Genomic DNA, 19,884 nt, shown 5'->3' on the forward strand with positions numbered 1-19,884 from the left:
CAATATGTTGCGATGTTGTGAAGCGAGACGGTATATTGGCTATTTCCTCTTTGGGAATAGAATGGAATCTAATTTTAGAAAAGCTGTCTTTGAGAAAACACCACCATATACAAACTTTAGCAAAAAAACATGTGTGGTGCACCCCATGCTAGTACTTCCTGTCACTGTTTAAGTTTAGAGATAAGAAGAATGCTATCTAGTGGTCGGGATGTAAACTCTAAACAAAACAACCACCAAATCCTGCTATTTTTATTGGTTGTTTTACGATATTTGGTTGAGTTCTTTATATCGATACAGTATTGCCAAACAAGATGTCACAATACTCATGTGTATCTGTATTTTCGGTAAAATGTATTCAGTCTTTTCACTTTTTCGTCCAAACACTTTTTTGTCTTTTGTTATCTGGCTTGCTTGCTTAGTATTTAAATTATTTGGTTATCATTACACATACCATTGCGATATTCTTATTCCAATATTTCAATAATTTTGATACATCTTGCACCATTCAAAACACACACACAAAACCAGTTCAACATAAAAAAAAGGATGGGAATGGATAAACAGCTATTTGTTTGACAAAATCTTTGGAATGGGGCATCTTTGGTGGCTTTGATTGGTCTTTGTTTCAACCATCTGAGCGTGCTCAGTAATTATCTTGTCTAAGTGACTTTACAGTGCCATGGTGACCCCAAACCCCACAATGCCATGTCACCATCCTGACAAGCAGCAGGAACAGAACCTCCTATTGGCACGAGCACACAACCCGACTTCCTTCGCACGACAGGCTTTTGCCCTTTAAAGGCTGCCCACATATTTTATAGCCCATTGTGTTGTTGTTCTTCTTGTTTAGCACTGCAATATTAATGATGTCTATTTCTGAACCCTACTGCCGTGAAATGGCTCTTTTAAAGAGTGAATGCACTCAGAAACTTAATGTGAAAGAAAAGCAAGCCTTTGAAGAAAGAATTCCATTAGAGTAAATCAATAGCAGAGCTTTAGACGTAACACAGAAGTAACACAACAGAAATCATAGCCTGCTGCTTCTAACCCGTTCCTAGATAACAAGATCACACTCTCTACACTTAAACAAGCATATATACACAACTTTCTTTTCTCTTTTTAAACACACTGAGACACACACGTATGAGTGGTTGCCAAGGTGTTGATACTGTATGACTGTTTCTCAATTCCAAGAACGCAAAGAACGGACTTGCGTTCTCGTGGAGATCGGTCTTGCCAGCCGACCTTGAGGAACGAACTCAGAAGGTCGCGAGAACACAGAACGCACTTGTGAGAATTGAGATGTGTGTGATGTTCCTGTTGGTCACCTGACCTCCCCAGATTCAACATCGCAACATTCATAAAGTGACAAACATAACATTATCTGCCTTACTTTAAAGGTGACATAGAATGATTGAACGGGGTATTTATCTTTGTTCTGTGATGTGACATGTAGACAAAAAAAAAATTGTTTGGGTCTGTAATGCCTTAGAAGCTTCCTAAAAACCTCTCTCAGATAGCTCTATTAGGGAGGGGGATTTTAAACAAGTGGTTTTGCACCTATTTGGCTCCCCCTACTGGCTTAACTTACAATCTCATTACTGATTGGCTGACTTTGCTGCCACTCAAAAAATGTAGCCAATATATTTTAAAGTGGAGGGGCAGTTAGATGCCTGTGATGTCATAAGCATCAGTTTTTCAGATTGGGCCGTTTTCTGGCTGACATTTCTAAAAGAGGAATTTCTGTGAGACTGAGATGTTTAGCATGTCTAGCACTTTTTGTATGTTCGTGAATGTGGGTAGACTACCATTATTCAGCAAAGACAAGGTAAAAATGTTTTTTCATTCTCTGTCCCCTTTAAATATTTCAGATACCTTGTCAAGAAATAATAAAATGATCTAAAATAAGAAACTCGATTAGTTGTTCTATGCCAATAAAACATACATTTAAATATCAAATTTGCATTTTTTTTTTAAGTATTTAATACTTAACAAACGTTTAAAACGTTAAAACAGTTGTGTGTAGTACTTCCTTCCTCCGCCATTGTATTGCCGCAATGACTTCTGGGGCGTAAAGCAATTTCAGCACGCAAGTCTGCACACAATGCATCCTTTATATCAAGAACACATCCGGGTATTTTCATGCATCCTCTGTATTGCGTTCTTGAGAATTGGAATTAAACTTCGATGGTTATTGATGATGTATAGCGAGGACATGAGAACGCAAGATCGCTGAAGAACACATATTGAGAAACAGCCAATGTTATAGAGGGTATGCACATGACGTCACCGTCGGCGAGAGGGACTGCGGTTACGCCCACTGAGTGGCAAAAGACAGAGCGGCAGCATTTGAGTACAGCTAACATCTGAGAAAACACGGTGAAAACGCATCGAAATGGAAAAAAGCTGTACTAACAGATTAACAAGAATTCAGTGCTATCGTTTTACAGACTGCCAAAAAACACCGAAAGGAGAAGTAAATTGATCGTAATTCCAACGTTCACAGACCACAGGTGGGTTGATAAGTCGCTAGGGTCACTATCAAGCAAAGATTTTACATTCTACTTAATAGTATTTTTCAAGTATTTGTATTTTATCCGTGTTTTTCTTTGGAAAACATACATTCCAAATCATATTATCATAATTTTTATTCTATTGCATTTCATACATATACGTGTTTGTTTTACATTTAATATTTAAGTACATTAATGTAGTTTTACTCAAGTAAATGTACACAATTTAAATGTAATTAGGTATTAAATAAATTTAAATATTCAATATTAAAGAATACAAAGTATATGATTATATGATTATATGCTTTAGAATGTAGTGAAGTAACATTTTTCCCAATACAAACATCCTAATAAAGCACAGATGCTTGGAAAATGTAACTACTGTAAGTATTGTCCACCTCTGCTATCAAGTCCAACTAAATTCAATTTAAGCTGATAATAGTCAGTTTTACTGGCATTTTCGCAGCAGGCACTATGAAAACCAGCCCTTTTGTTGCACGTTTTGCCACTCAACCGTGCGAGCTCTCGCGTGGTCACGTGGAAAAGTGACGTCAATGCATACCCTCTATTGAGAACAATCTTCTTTTTGTGGGGTTGGATGCTGTGGCAAACCAGTCTCTCAGTGCCACGCCGCCACCTATAGAGCAGGAGCGTGAAGTGCCCTTCCTGCCAGGCAGGCTCTGCATTAACGCTCTAATAATGTTGAGGAAAAAAAGAATATTCAAATCTCAAAATTTAAAATAGAATGCCAACCCACTTAAGAATATCTGAATATTCTGGCCCAGCCCTACAGGAAATAAAGAACAAATCAAATATCTGCTATTTCTCCTCTTCAGGATACTGACTGTTGTGTTGATCTGGTGATCAATTTACCCCCGTTGAGATCTAGCACAACACTCCGCAGTCTACAAGTGTGTGGTGTGAGATCTGTTTGGATACATACATCAGTGTAATCGATTCAGAGAAGTAAGTATGAAGGTCTTATGACAGTAGAGTCTAAAACCATTCCCTGGAATACAGTGTATCTATTATCTATCTCGCAATACTTCTCACACAAAGCAATGCAATAATCTTTACCTCTATAAAACCTACAGTGAATATCACAGACAAAATTAGATTTTCTCTTTCTTCTTTTCCCATTTCTGTTTGACCTTTATTTTGCTCTCAATTACATCCTGATTTTTCGCTGTGTTGCACAGCCTTTTTTTCAATTTCTCCTTTCAACCTCTAAGCAACATCTCACCTCAAGACTCTAATTTTCCTTTCTTTCCTTGTTTCCATCTCTCTCTCTCTCTCTCTCTCCCAAATTTACTGGTCAGTGGTTCACAGCTCAGAAGACTTAAATGAATTTTCACTTCTGGTTTGTTTTAGTAGCTCTGTTTCTTCTAAAGTTCCTTAGAGTGGCTGAGCAAACGATTATTACAGTACAGTTACACAATGTTACAAAATGAATGTTGATATTAGCCTATAGCTTAGATAACTTGTCATGTATTTGAACATTACATCGTCTGAAGTTATGCAGGTTTGCAACATCATAATGGTGAGTGAATGATCATAGTATTTTTATTTTTACGTAACTATCCCTTTAACCGTAAAAACAGATTAGAGGGGGACAGAGAAATCTGCCAGCAGTTAGTTAGGTCAGTGTAATAAGCTATAAAGCTAATCCTGTTAGCTCTGAGGGCTGAAACCTGGTTTGAGTATTAATGAAGAGAGACACATCCAAGATTATGACTCAAAAGTCAATGGCCTTTTCAAGGCTTTAAACAGATTTGCAGACATACACATTGTCAATACTGCTATCTGTATGACAACCTAACAAAACATTATACAATTTTAAGTACAAAGACCCCTAAACTGAGAAAAAATGTATGAAAAATTAAGCATTGTCTTCTCTTCTGGGTCTGTTGTTAAAGAGTAACTAAACCCTAAACCAACTTTTTATAGTCAATGATCTGTAAGAATGGGGCTTTATTAGTGCTGTTCATTGATTTGAGTAGCTTTTTTGACATTTGGGTATAAAGTGTTTCAATGCTACAATATAGGGTGTAAAAACATCTTGTTGCTGCCCACTTTAGGTTGAACAGTGGCTACTGCAGTTGAATTTTCCTGCTGAATGTTGCGGTACCGCGTGACGTAAGTGGTATGACCCTACGTAAGCAATTTGAAGCTCACCACGCCCTTGTTACGATCTCCCCACACCCTTGGTACGAGCTCAGTTCATCCTCTCTATTTCCGTTGGGGTCTGCCCACTTTTCTTGCATTTTTCAAATATTACCAGTGGGTGGAGTCAGGCTCTGAACAGGGGCTTAGTTATGCTTTAAGTGCATTCGCAAGACTAAAGTCACTTGACTGCAGGGACGTGGATGACGTACGACACCGCTGACCTGTTATCTGGTGCGACCCAGCTATTTTTTTGTGCGCCCAGGCTTCGTTTACAGTCTGAGGGAGATGCATGCTGTTAAGATTGAAAAAAAACTTTGAAAACATGTTTGAGGATAACACGTCATCTGCGTCACTAGAAAATCCCCCACTGTATTTGTTTCAAAATGCATTGCAAGAACTTAAGATCATGCATCACAAATCTACAGTCTTTCAAGTTCACACAGGTGCCTTAGCAGAGTAACCACAGCTACAGTATACATCATTACATCTGTAGGTCATTACAGTACAGTATTAAAGGAACAGTATGTAGGATTGTGGCCAAAACAGGTACTGCAATCACACAACTGGTGGCCAATACACAAAATGAAAACATAAACATCAGTTAAGGGCTGCAACTCCACTTTTTTAATGACAATATCCTGACCAGACCACTGTTGTCAGTGATATAAGTATTTGAAATGAAAATGATTTCTTAATGTCTAGTGACATATCAGGGCCATTTTATAATTAATTGATATACATTTTTTACATACTGTTCCTTTAATATTTTCCCTAAAAATTAAAAAAACTCCTGTTGCATGAATTACAGGACATTTTTTCATATTTTGTTATTTAATGCAACAGTTTTAAGTTTACAAATATTTTCTGGGACCCAAGTAAAGGCAGAAACTGGCCATTTTCAAACAATTTCTGACGAATACAACAAATACATTCTCACGAATACAATAAACCTCTGACTGCGCAAATATTTGAAGAAAAGCTTATAAGATGTGTGTGAACGTCAAATCCTTGTTCTGAAAAGCTGTTACCACAAACAAACAAATACACATACATAACAGCAACACCACCGCATAAAAACAAGTTATAAATCCAATGAAAGTATTAAATCCCACGAGTATTCAAAGGCAATACAATACCTAAAATCACTCATAGATGAATGCAAAAATGTATGCATTCATTACCACATACAGTGCATAAATACATGCACACATCTAGTAGCAGGTAATGAGAAGTACTGATGCCACTTACCTCAAACAGGACTCTCTCTCTCTCTCTTCACCTTGCTGGGACGAACAAGCAACTTCCCTCAACCCACCAGGATCATTTGCTTCTGTCTTCTCTCCATATCTCTTGATCTCCTTATTTGAGATTGAAACCGGTCCTCAATTCTCCTCTTAACCCAGCAACTGTATCTCTGTGTATATCACACCAACATATAATGAGTTTACTATATCCTTTAAAGCTAATGCCAACAGAAATAATGTATTTTTAATTAAATATGCACAGCGTCTGTTTGTCCATTCATTGAGGTGTGTGCTTTGGCTGTGTGTGTGTAATGCAGTTTTAATCCCTCTGAGTAGATAAGAGCGGGTGCTTAGCAGCCAGGTATCTATAGGGAATAAAAGACAAACGTCTCGGTTCAACACACATGGCTAAAATAATGCTGACTCACGTATTTCAGAATATTGCCATCTCCTTACGCAATAAACACCAACTCAAGATTTTTCTAGTCGTAAACAGTTCCTACATGAAGACACACATTGTACACAAACTTTAAATAGGGGCACTTACAAACATGTATTTGTGTAAGTGGATTAAAGAGGCAAAATTAGGACACTGGGTGATGGTCTTAACCACAATCGTTCTTGACACAGGAATCATTAAAGGCACAAGATCTATATAAATGACTGGATTGCGCATGACGTCACAATTGTGAAGCTACCGCGCCGCCATATTGGTATCCCCAAACATTCTATTGAATGAATAGGACGTTATAAGATTTCAATTATAAAACACTACCATTCTCCGCTTTTATATCTGAAGTCTCCCTGTACATTATTACTACGCAAACGTCCTAATCATGTACATAGTTATTTAGTTAAAATTGTACTTTACTTTTTAAACAGTGAGCTACTATACATTCATCTTCAATTAAAACATAGCATTGCAAATAAAATTTGAAGTAACAATTTACGTACACATATACTAAAAATTCATCTTGTGTGACTGATATGCTGTAAACCGTGAGAACTTAGATCATCAATGACGCCCTCTACTGGTTGGGAATACAAAGATGGCGGCTCGAACTCTGTGGTGGCTTCACCTTTTGCTGTTACGAGTCTAAATGTTTTATGCGCAATCCAGTCATTTATATAGATCAGTGCACAAGACAGACCAGTGACATCATACACATTGATACGCTAAACAAGAAAAACAACAAATACCGTTTTCACACACGCATACGTCTGAGCCAAGGAAATTCATTAAGTGATTATTTTTTGGTCGACGTGCACAGAAGCACGCAGACCTCATGACTGTAATTATGACAGGGTGTAATTCAATGAATGGAAATCAATAGAGGCCAAAGCGTACCATCATGAAATCAAAGATTAGAGAGTAAGGTCATGCGACTCTTTGTGTCTTACATGGGTAAAAAATCCCTTCCTGAGCAACTACTCCATAACATACTTTTTGACAGACAGAACTCAATCAAACGAAAAGGAAAACCAAAATATCAGAGAAAAATAAACCACATGTTTGTTCTTTTCTTTGTTTTGCTCCCTCAATCCCTCTGTGAAAGCTCCTTACCTTTTTTCATGGATTGTCTATTTACACTAAGTGCAAATATTGTCCATTGTTGGCAAACGCTATTTACAATGTCTGGTTGGACCACAAGTCCCTCCAGGATTTTGCAATTTATTTTTGTGATCAAAATGACTGATTTTGCGGTGGTAATTTGCAGAAATTTGAGCAAAAAAAATCTAATTAGGATACCAACGCTTGCCTAATATTAAATTAATATTAAGAAGTTCTCAAGTAATTATATAATTAAGTAAACAGTCAGTGATCAAATAATTTCAAGATACAGATTCACAGTTTGGTTTGATTAACATAGACAGTAACGCAGACAGCTGTCACACTGTGGTCACCAGAATGATATTAAAATAATTAACTGCTTCAGCCACATACATGTTTGATAAATCTTTTACATTAAACGACTAGTCCATTTTCTTCAAAAATAATCCAGATAATTTACTCACCACCATGCATCCAAAATGTTGATGTCTTTCTTTGTTCAGTTGTGAAGAAATTATATGTTTTGAGGAAGGCATTCCAGGATTTTTCTCATTTTAATGGACTTTAATACACGTAACAGTTTTAATGCAGTTTAAACTTGCAGTTTCAACAGAGTTTCAAAGGACCCTAAACGATCCCAAAGAGGCATAAGTGTCTTATCTAGCGAAACGATTATAATTTTTTACAATAAAAATAAAAATATGCACTTTTAAACCACAACTTCTCATCTTCCTCCGGTCCTGAGACGCGCCAGCGCAACCTCACGTAATACATCATCACGTCAAGAGGTCATGGAAGACGAATGCGAAACTACGCACCAGTGTTTACAAGTGTGGAGAAAGAGGACCGTTCTGACGTTGTTGTTTGTTGAATGATACTAATTAATGTCTTTGTGTCAGTTTATTGTTAAAATGGTCCGCAAATGTGCGTTTCATATATGTTACACGTGACCTTTCCACGGCATTACGCAATCACGTGAGGTCGCGCTGGCTCTTCACAGTTTGTCATTTTTTTTCTTGTCAAAAATTATCGGTTCGCTAGGTAAGACCCTTATGCCTTGTTTGGGATCATTAAGAGTCCTTTGAAACTCCGTTAAAACTGCAACTTTAAACTGCATCAAAACTGCCACGTGTTGGGGTCCATTAAAGTCCATTAAAATGAGTAAAATCCTGGAACGTTTTCCTCAAAAAACATAACCTCCTCTCGACTGAACAAAGAAAGACACCAACATTCTGGATGACATGGTGGTGGTGAGCAAATTATCTGGATTTTTTTTTAAAGAAAATTGACTAATCCTTTACTTTCCTTTCCTTTTTTTACCTTAAAATAAGTTTTTTTTACCTTAAAATAACATTTCCAAAAAAGTTTCAGTCGTTCATTCACTCGAAACAGGGTGAACGGCACTTTCACATTCGCTTTGCAGCCCTCTATCGGCCAAAATCGCACTAAAGAAGTTTCCAGCCGTCGGGTCGCGGTCCTCTAGTTTGAGTGAAAACTACAAAAACTTGCTTTACGGCAGACCTACAATCCAATCAGAGCCAGCTATGCTGCAGTTTTTACGATGGGCAATTCCGCTTCTAACGTGTAGGGGGAGCAAAGAGCAAAAACTCTTTAGTGTTGCTTTAATAAGAATATATGAATAATAGTGCGTTACATAATCGTTTTTGTTTTCTTAAAAAGTTTAAAAATGACTGACTTACAGTACTGCACACTAGCCACAAGTCCAAAACTACCTTTTCCTAAGCTGTGTGTTTACTTGTATGTTACTATGCGTATATGTGACCGTTTAAGTGCAAAGCCTGAAAGGAGAACAGTTCCAGTGACAGTCTGCATGTGCACACGTTTATTAACGCTGAGATGAGATGCCATTCTTTTGTGTCCCAAGTTCCAGACAACTTAATATGAGGACTACAAAACAGAAAATTGCAATGCATTATGACATAGCTTCACTCGGTTTTTGGCCTTTATGTGAGACAGCAGGTGCACCACACAGGTTTCAGATAGACTTTTCACGTATGTATCCTCGTGAAAATAATGCATTATACTAGCTTACAATTAAATACTTTAAAATTAAAGAAGAGATAATACTGTATGTGCACAGGAGACTATGATTGACTGTTAAATGTGGGGCGCAGGATTGTTGGTAGTGGGGTGCAGCATGCTGGAGAAAGAGATTGTTTATTTGCGTAAGTATAAATGTTAACAAATTAAGATACATTTACATTCTCGACTAGCAGTAGCAGAGTGACGCGATCTCATTGATCGCAAGATCCGGCGACACAAGCGACAGTGACACATTTTGTCCAGTCAGCGCGACAAAGTTGAGAAATTATTAACTTTATGCAAATTATGAGCGACATTCGGGAGCTACTACCAATAAGAACGAAGCAGGGGAGTACACGTCATTCGTCTCTCGTCAGTTACTGGGGTGGACGTTACTCATTTGTTTATGATAACCAGATATAGAAACACCTCTTTTAAAAAAGACGAGCGACACACAGCGGCAAACAAAAACAATTTTTTTGGGCAGTAGGGTTAGGTGTAGGGATGTTTTTTAGTCTCCCAAAAATGCAGCTTCCATGTAATAATATAAATAAATATAATCATTTACATTCTATGTTAATAATTATAGATAGCATCAATTTACTTTTTACACTTATTGGAAATTAATTTAATTTATTAATTAAATAAAACTTACTTTCACTTGTAAATAGCATTTTGCCTAAATAAATAATGTCACATATGTCAAGTAGCTGTGTAATAAGCGGGGTGTACAATCAGCCAGTTGTACAAGCACCCTAACAGGGTTTACTCTGCTATAACTTGAGGTACATTATCCCTAACATAATAACATTTTACTGTTCTTTTATGCTGACTTTATGAATCCTTGTTTTAACCAGATTGGTAAGGGAATAGCTGGTTAGTGTCAGCAGTTGGCTAATGCTGATAAATGTTATGTGGGTGAGAAGCATTCGGCAACCATTCAAAAGTAAATGTGCATACTGACAAAAAATTCAACAAGGAAGAAATAAACAAAACTATCACAGAATTTCCTAATGTTTGAGAGCTCTTAAAAGTGTGAAATGAACATATTTTGTGTGTTGTCATAAAGATGAATTTGAATGCAAACAACTAGCTCTATCCAGTAATCGCATACCTTGTTTCAATACTCCAAACATCAGATACAATCTCCCCCAACATTGTTTCTCATTGAAAACATAATTATATATTTCAGACACTTGTCAGACTACAAATGTAAAATAGGACACATGGTAAGAGCCGATATCCTAGAGAGCAGTCCACATAAACACTTAAATGTCCTTGTCATTTGTGGTTTTAAAGTTAATATAATTTATGAAGAGGTGTTTCTGCTTTGATCAATAAAGATCATTGAGGAAAGAAGAGGAGATTGATGAAATGAAGAATGGGCGAATGACAAGTGAAAAGTAAAGTACGATGATGAGAAGAAAACGAGAAAACGCCTCTTGACAGTAATTGAAAACATTCATTATTTCGCCTCGACTCCTGTCAAGGTTTGTTCATCAGTTGCACACAGACACACACACGTAAACACCATCAACTGAAAGGGCTTTGAATCAACAAAATCCCGAATACAATATTTAACCCAGACCATCCTTCAGCATCACACAGCAACAGTGATGTCTTTCTCCAGCTTGTTATCAGGCAGATCAAGGGACTGATGGGAAGGATCTTATGTCCGTGAACAAACGAAATGGACTGTCTCCTTGCTAATGGCAGTTCTCAGGTGTGAAATGAATGGCCTGACCTTTACAACACATACACACACACACACCTTTCTATTAGTGTGAGTCAAGCTGTCTTTCAATATCAACACAGCAAAATTTCCCCTCAAGGCAAGCAATCCCGACGGAGGCCATTCATTTATCTCTTTTGTTTCTCCTTTTATCCAACCATCTTCTTTTTATCTCAGCAAAACTTTTCCAATCTCCTACACAAACAGACACTGGTCATATAAAAGAAAACAGTGAACCAGAGGCGATTCGAGGATTTTCGTTTTAGGGGGGCTCAGCACCCCAATGAAGGTATAATAAAAAACATTGTTTGAAACAGTGTAAGGTTAATCCTATATACCAGGGTTCCCCAAATTCAATTAAATTCAATGGCCCATCGTCAATTATTCCTTACTAACACAACATTAGATAAAGACTGCATGCATTACTGATTACTCATAGCAATGAGTGATTTTCTCTTCTTAATTTTTATCTTATTTAGTTAACATTAATAACAGACTTCAACAGGTACGCCTACTATACGACCGAATGCAATAAAATGTTTACATTCGGTTAAGATAATCAATTGTTTACTGATACTAAGACAGCTATTTTGAGACATGTTTAAGTGTATTTCTACTTAAACCAAAAAGAGGCGAACATGAACTCATTAAACTTTGTGCACGCACGGTATTGTTGGGTTGAAAGCACTACACAACATGCATATCGCGTTTTCAAGTTTAGGCGGCAGTCCAGTCCAACACAGTAAATCTATCTCATCAACATACAGTAAAAAGATCACTTCAAGAATCAAAACATGGCATTGAGTTTTTTAAACAAAACAAAAAGAAAGCCCAATTTATAAGCATAGACTTTATTCAGTCCACAGAAAGACAAATAAGCACCCTATTTCAGCCTATGATGAAATCATTATGTAAAATTTTTATATTTTCTTAATATATGTTTTTAAAAATGTGCTGTGCTGCCGCATGGCAAAATAAACATGTTGATTTATGGGAAATGAATTATTAAAGGGACTGAAAGTAGCTCATTAAATTTGGACACCCCGGACACCCTTCTAGCTCCGCCACATTATTGGAGTATTTCACTGTACTGCTGCCGTTTTTATATGACATTTAAAGGGGACTGAAGTGATCACAAATTTGTGTACTGTTTATGGAGCTAACATAGCAACATTTTTAGGGGGGCTGAGAAGAATATTGGGAGGGGGGCTAGTCCCTCCCAAAATGGTTAAAAGCGCCCATGCATTGAACGTCTTTCTGCCATTAAATCCGAAATCTCATTCATTTCATCCTCTGAACGTGATACCAATAATATTGTTGCTGTGCCTTTATAATATAGTTGTGTCATAGACTCCACTACAGTATTCTGTTAAATGTACAGCGGTTTTTAAATCTACACTATAAAAAAGTAAAAGTTGGATCGACTTAAAAAGTAACTTCAATTGGAAATACCTACATTCTTTTTCAACTTAAATTTTCTCCCTTTAAGTTGAAGAATACATTTTTTTAAAAATGTTTTAGGTGTTACCAATTGAAGTAACTTTTGAGTACAGCAGCTTTCACTTTTTACAGTGTATATAGTTATAGTTATTGATATCATCCTTGGCCTTTTTGGTGCTGTTAAGTCTGGTCACTGTATGCTTTAAATTTAAAGGAGTCCTTTTTTTCTTGAAGTCTTGATTGTTTGGGGTGCACTACAACAGGTGTTCATGTTTTGTTAAAAAAAACATTATTTTTCATATACTGTATTTGACACTTATTTGACATCCCTTTTTCCATTCCAATAAAAACATCCTGTTGAGTTTGTAGTTCTGGGAAGTAACTCCATTAGAAATATGCAGTGGTTGCAGTGTGTTGTGACTGGCGAACCGCCCAGTGTGCGTTGTCTGGAAACGTCACGGCCTTTACCATTACGGGTAGTTGCATCAGCTTAAGACTCACAGATTATCAAAATATCAGTTGATCGCTACAGACTGTATTGCATCATAGTTGTCTCTTTATAGAACGAGTGTAGATAAATATCTGGAGCCAAAACTAGAAGCTCCTTGTAAAAATTAAAGGAACAGTATGCAAGAAATGTATATCAATGAATCATAAAATGGCCCTGATATGTTAATTTATATATTAAGAAATCATTTTAATATCAAATACTTATATCAGTGACAACAGTGGTTTGGCCAGAATATTGTCATTTAAAAAGTGGAGTTGCAGCCCTCAACTGATGTTTATGTTGTCATGTTATGTATTGGCCACCATTTGTGTGATTGCAGTACCAGTTTTAGCCACAAGTTTTGTGATTGCAATACCAGTTTTGGCCACAATCCTACATACTGTTCCTTTAACCATGGTTTTGCCACATTGGCCAAATCAATCACAAAACCATGTATAGTATGCCTTAAGCTACACTGAAAAAACAAACGTTTTGGTGTAGTAAAATATATTAAATTAACCCTAATCATTTCTACATAGTAATATTAACATTTATTGAGAACTATAGACTTTCCTAAGTAAAATTATGATAAATAAAATTTCATGTACAAAATGAACTGTGTGGGAATAGCAAGTCGTATTATATATTTTCTTGTATTATTTAACTATTTTATAGTCACTGCACATAGTTCTAAAATAATTAAGTAAATTATAATCAAAAACTTTAGCACGTTCAAGTTCATTTAACTTAGGCATATAAAATATAAAATCCATATAAAATCCATATAAAACTAAAACATTCAAGTAAAATTAACTTACATTTATTAGCACATGTTGTAAGAAATACCCACAATCCTTTGCGCCTGAATATTTAGATTTTTTTAACTTTTAACAGAATAAGAACTGATAAGAACTTTAACTACTTAAATATTTGTTAATAAAATGCCATAAAGGTTTAAGCTCTTATATTATTGATGTTGTTTTGTTGTAAATTATAATTTTGTGACGTTTCCATTCAGGTAATCAGTGTTTCCTTACATGAACTCTGTCCAGAACATTATTTCTCTCCACAGTGCTGACAATTCATGTCAAAAACAGTTTTGTGTGAATCTCTGTGGAGATTCAAGTTTATTCATTGACTATAGTCAATCATGAATTTTGTGTTATAATGCCATTTATAACACTAAGAGTCCATAGAACTATGTTAAAGAAAATAACAAACAGTAAATACAATCTACCATACAACAGTAAATAAGATTTATTTAATATTTTTAGGACAGCAATGCTTCAATATTTAAAAAACTAATAGACTAAACAATTAAAATAAATCTAACTTCTAAAATAAAATAATTATGTGACATTTACTTAATTATTTAACAAATGTTTTTCATGCATTATTAAGTAGATTTTTTTTTATTTTAGTAAGTTGTACTTTAAATAAGCAGTCAATTTTACTTAAAAAAAGTTTGTGCAAATTGTTACGATGATTTTTTTAAGTACAATTTACAAGTTGTTGTTTTTTCAGTGTAAACAAGCATGTAAAATGCCTGCAAATACCAACATTTGAAGTTGGCTGTTGGATTTATACACAGGTTAAGTTTGTTGAATCAGTATAAATTAGGCTTTAACCAACAGGCTAGCAGGCCCAAAGCGTTACCCTTTGTTTACATTGTTGCTATAACATAAAAATTGATTGAAACTGTTATGAGCAAACACACACATCACCATAGATTTAAACATACTTAGATTGTGGTCCATAAAAACAGGCTGATAAAGTGGAAACTGCTCCATCTTTCAGGATAAGCCTTTGTGCAAAGCCAGCATTGTACTCTCTTGAGGAAAGCTAAATGTTGGGGTTATAATGTTCGGGAACTGAGTTAAAATTACATTTTAACCATTGTTCCTTAAGTCCGACCTCCTGGATAAAAATAACAGCGTATCTACAGTATGTCATAGCAACAAGACTCTACTACAATGACTCTCTCTTGCAGCCAAACAAGAACTTGCCCCCTTTTATTCTGCATATTTCTAGAGGCTATATGTTTATTTAAATTATGGACATTGTGATATCAAAAGTCATTCGTAATGATGAGAGTTGGGCTTGTAACCTGAAGGTCATCGGTTTTAGTCTTGCGGCCGGCAGGTTGCGAATGAGGTGCACTTGACCAAGGCACGTTTCAGTTGCTCCATGAGTAACTTTCACTTTTTTACTTTAAATATAAGGGAGAAGAGAGCTGTAGTCCTTTATCAGACATTTGTTGTAGCAATTTTATTTCAAGAGAATATTTAATTTTGCAATGAATTTAAGCATTGTAACTTTCCAGATGTTTTTACATACTAACTAAACATGAGAAAGTAAAATAGCCAAATAGGACCCCTTTTAAAGGTGCAGTGTGTTACTTTTATAAGGATGAAATGCACTACATAACTATATTATCAGTGGTGTATTATTATGTAAGGCCTTACATAATGAACTGTTATGTGTTTATTACCTTAGAATGAGCCGTTTTTATCTACATACACTGCGTGTCCATTTACATGGAAGTCGCCATTTTTTGTAGACATGTTTCTACAGTAGCCCTAAATGGACAAACTGCTTTACAGAGCGTGTTTTGTCACTACTGTATTTTATCTTAGACAACAACATGTTTGTCCTGTGGCGGCTAATGTAGCTTTTCTATGCGTTTTAGTGAATGGTGGAGTGAGCCGTTGGTTGCAATTCACAATCTCACTGTTAGATGGTGCTGAAATCTACACACTGCACCTTTAAAATAGCAACTTTGATATGGTGCTAAACTTTTTATGTATTCCATGAAGACAGTGGGGTTATAAATTAATGACAGTCGTAATAGTTCCCCTAATTCAAACCCTCACAGAAGTCAAATCAAATGATGAACGATCAGGTAAGTAAGTGCCTCAAACCCCTCTGGTAGTTTTAAGCTAGACATAAAAGCACACACAAACACTGCTAATCAACTCGTGAAAGAAATTCAATTATATCTGACTGCTTCTGACTACATTATAGAATGAAGACTCCCTATATGCAATGGTTTTTACAGAAAGCTCAGTGCTTTTAAATGATTTTTAATACATTTATGAGTATTGATTCAGTATTGACCATATACCATATAATGCATAGGTATAATACAAGGTCTATTGAAAGTGAAGTAAATGTTTAAATCCCATGAGAAAAAAAAAATCCAGTTTTCAATTTAAGATAACACTTGCCCCATCCTCTGTCTCTCTCTCTCTCTCTCTCTCTCTCTCTCCTCACTTGGATCCCGTGGGAACTTGAATAACATCTGTAGCAAAAGAAGCAAAAGTAAAGTAAAGGTGTGTTCACACTTGGCAGATTTGGTTAGATTAAAACAAACTCTGGTGCGATTGCTCAGTTTGTGCAATTAATCTCACTAAGTGTGAACATTTGCACCTGCTAGTGTTGGGCGATACGCCCTATTTTCAGATCGTCCTATCGTCAGCCTGTGAGATCGGCGATACACGATAGTATCGGGGGGCGGGGCAGTAGTTTACTAATTTTTTTATTTGTTAATATTTTACTCATTATAACTGTAATGACACGTAAGGAGTGGAAACAACTGCAGGGGAATAATTGAACAATGTTTATTAAAATAAACACAGAGAGAGTATTGAGAGTCAATGCGGAAGTAACAGTCCGGTGTTGTTGTTGTTGGCAATGGTGACGAAGACTACGGTGGAAGTTGATGTTTGAGTGCGACGTTGGTGGAGTGGTGAGCAGTGGTGAAATCCAGGCTGAACATGGGAACATCCACACGAAGACGACGACGACAATAAACATCCAACTGTAAACGTAATCCAACAGAACACGGAACAACCAAACAACACGGTGTCGAACACAAAGTGAGAATCTGGCAGGGAACAGAAAGTCATGTGAGTATTTATGGAGGAGATGTAATGATGAACAGCTGGAGCGAGACAATTAACACACAGGTGAACTGAATCGCTCTAATGAGCACATGGCAGAGGTGAGTGAACAAACACACACACACACACGACACGGAGGAAACAGAGGATTTCCTACCGTGACAGTACCCCCTCCCCTAGGAACGCCCCTTGACGTTCCCAGCCTGCTTTACCTGTCGATTGTAATCATCAATAAGGCGGTGATCCAGTATGTCTCGAGCAGGAACCCATCTTCTCTCCTCCGGACCGTAACCTTCCCAATCCACCAAGTACTGAAATCCACGTCCCCTCCGTCTAGAGTCCAGAATACGGTTAACCGAATACGTGGTTTCCCCATTAACGATACGAGGCGGGGGGGGAACCGGGGCAGGCGGATTAAGACGGGATGAAATCACCGGTTTAATTTTGGAAACATGAAAGATGGGGTGAACCCTCCTGTACGCCGGTGGAAGGCTAAGACGCACTGTTACCGGATTAATGATTTTGGTAACAGAAAACGGGCCAATAAATTTGGGAGCAAGTTTATTCGAGACGGAACCCATCGGAATATTCTGGGTTGAAAGCCACACTCTTTGACCGACGACGTAACGGGGAGGCTTCGACCGGTGACGATCGGCCTTGGCCTTGGTGCGCGACCTTGCCTGGAGCAAAGCTCTACGAGCTCTGGTCCAGGTACGGTGACACCTCTGGACTAGTGCGTGGGCGGAGGGGACCGACACCTCGGATTCCGTACTGACAAAATTAGATGGTTGGTACCCTAAACTACACTTAAATGGAGACATGCCCGTAGATGACACTGGCAGAGAATTGTGTGTGTACTCCACAATTGAAAGTTGCTGACACCAGGACGAAGGATTCTTGGAAACCAAACATCGTAACACCCTTTCGACATCCTGATTGGCTCGTTCGGTTTGACCATTGCTCTGGGGATGGAACCCGGATGAAAGACTAACAGTCGCTCCTAACAATTTACAAAATTCTCGCCAAAATTTGGACACAAATTGGGGACCCCTGTCAGAAACCACGTCTGTCGGGAGGCCATGTATACGGAAGACGTGATCAATGACAGCTACCGCTGTTTCCTTGGCTGATGGTAATTTGGGCAAGGGGATGAAATGAGTCGCCTTCGAGAACCGGCCCACTATGGTTAAAATCACTGTGTTACCCGTAGAGGGTGGGAGGGCGTTAATGAAATCTAGCGATATGTGTGACCAGGGTCTCGAAGGGACAGACAGCGGTAGGAGTAACCCATCTGGAGGTCGATTGGAAGTCTTACCAGTGGCACAAACCGAACAAGCCAAGACGAAGTCGTGAACGTCACGAGCCATACCAGGCCACCAAAATCGTTGCTTGACTAGGAATCTAGTTCTACTAACCCCTGGGTGACAAGCAACACTGGAAGAATGGCCCCACTGGAGGACGTCAGACCGTAACTTCTCCGGCACAAACAATCGATTCGGTGGGCACCGAGCCGGGGGCGTTACCCCTTCTAAGCCTGTCAAAACCTTCGATTCGACCTCCCATCTGAGCGCAGAGACAATGATGGTCTCTGGTAAAATGGGCTCGGGAGTAGCAGTGCGATCGGAACGCTCAAAAAGACGGGATAAAGCATCGGGTTTGATGTTTTTGGAACCCGGCCGGTAAGATAATGTGAAATCGAAACGTCCGAAAAAAAGTGCCCACCGAGCCTGCCTGGAGTTAAGTCTTTTGGCGGTTCTAATGTACTCGAGATTCTTATGGTCCGTCCAAACAATGAAAGGTACACCCGACCCTTCAAGCCAGTGACGCCATTCCTCCAGTGCTAGCTTGACTGCCAACAACTCTCGATTGCCAATGTCATAATTAACTTCCGCAGGAGATAAACGGTGAGAAAAGTACGCGCAAGGATGAACCTTTTCGTCTGAGGATGCGCGCTGGGAAAGCACTGCTCCTACCCCCACCTCTGACGCATCGACCTCCACTATGAATTGACGTGAGCGATCAGGGGTGACAAGAATGGGAGCTGAAACAAAGCAGCTTTTCAGTTTGGCAAACGCAGCCTCGGCTGCGTCTGACCACCTGAACGTCAAACTAGGGGAAGTCAAAGCGGTCAGAGGTGCGGCTAGTTGGCTGAAATTGCGAATGAAACGCCAGTAAAAATTGGCGAACCCCAGAAATCTCTGCAGGGCCTTGTGAGACTCTGGGGATGGCCAATCTACCACAGCCTTAACCTTCTCAGGATCCATGCAAACACCCTCAGTCGAAATGATGTGTCCTAGGAAAGAAAAAGACTGTGCATGAAAAACGCATTTCTCCGCCTTGACAAAAAGCCCATTCTCTAGCAACCGCAGAAGCACTCGTCGTACGTGTTGCAAATGTTCCTGGAGAGACGAAGAAAAAATCAATATGTCATCCAGGTAAACATATATGAACTGATCTACCATGTCTCGCAACACGTCATTAACGAGTGCTTGGAAGACTGCCGGCGAGTTCGTTAGCCCGAAAGGCATGACGCAATACTCAAAATGGCCTCTAGGGGTGTTAAATGCAGTCTTCCATTCATCCCCCTTCCTAATACGGACCAAATATGCATTACGTAAGTCCAATTTAGTGAAGACGAACGCTCCCTGCAACCTCTCGAAGGCAGAAGACATTAACGGCAAAGGATAGGTATTCTTTACCGTAATGTTATTCAACCCTCGGTAATCAATACAAGGTCGCAAGGATCCGTCCTTCTTCCCCACAAAAAAGAACCCCGCCCCCGCTGGAGAAGAGGAAGGACGA

At 38.2% G+C, this 19,884-nt stretch overlaps 1 protein-coding gene across 7 annotated transcripts in view; it reads right to left on the bottom strand.

Annotated features, from left to right (window-relative positions):
* sphkap (SPHK1 interactor, AKAP domain containing) overlaps positions 1 to 6,119 on the bottom strand; it is a 157,758-nt gene extending 151,639 nt beyond the window's left edge. For 2 of the 7 annotated variants that reach the window (XM_055173467.2, XM_055173465.2), the window contains exon 1: positions 5,928 to 6,119. The gene's annotated coding sequence lies outside the window, so the exon portion shown is untranslated. The remainder of the gene's footprint in view (positions 1 to 5,927) is intronic. The other 5 variants (XM_055173471.2, XM_055173468.2, XM_073853394.1 and 2 more) reach the window with 3 other exon arrangements.
* Positions 6,120 to 19,884: the final 13,765 nt, after the last annotated feature.

The sequence above is a fragment of the Misgurnus anguillicaudatus genome, chromosome 15 (genome assembly GCF_027580225.2).
Source record: "Misgurnus anguillicaudatus chromosome 15, ASM2758022v2, whole genome shotgun sequence".
Lineage (NCBI taxonomy): Eukaryota > Metazoa > Chordata > Actinopteri > Cypriniformes > Cobitidae > Misgurnus > Misgurnus anguillicaudatus.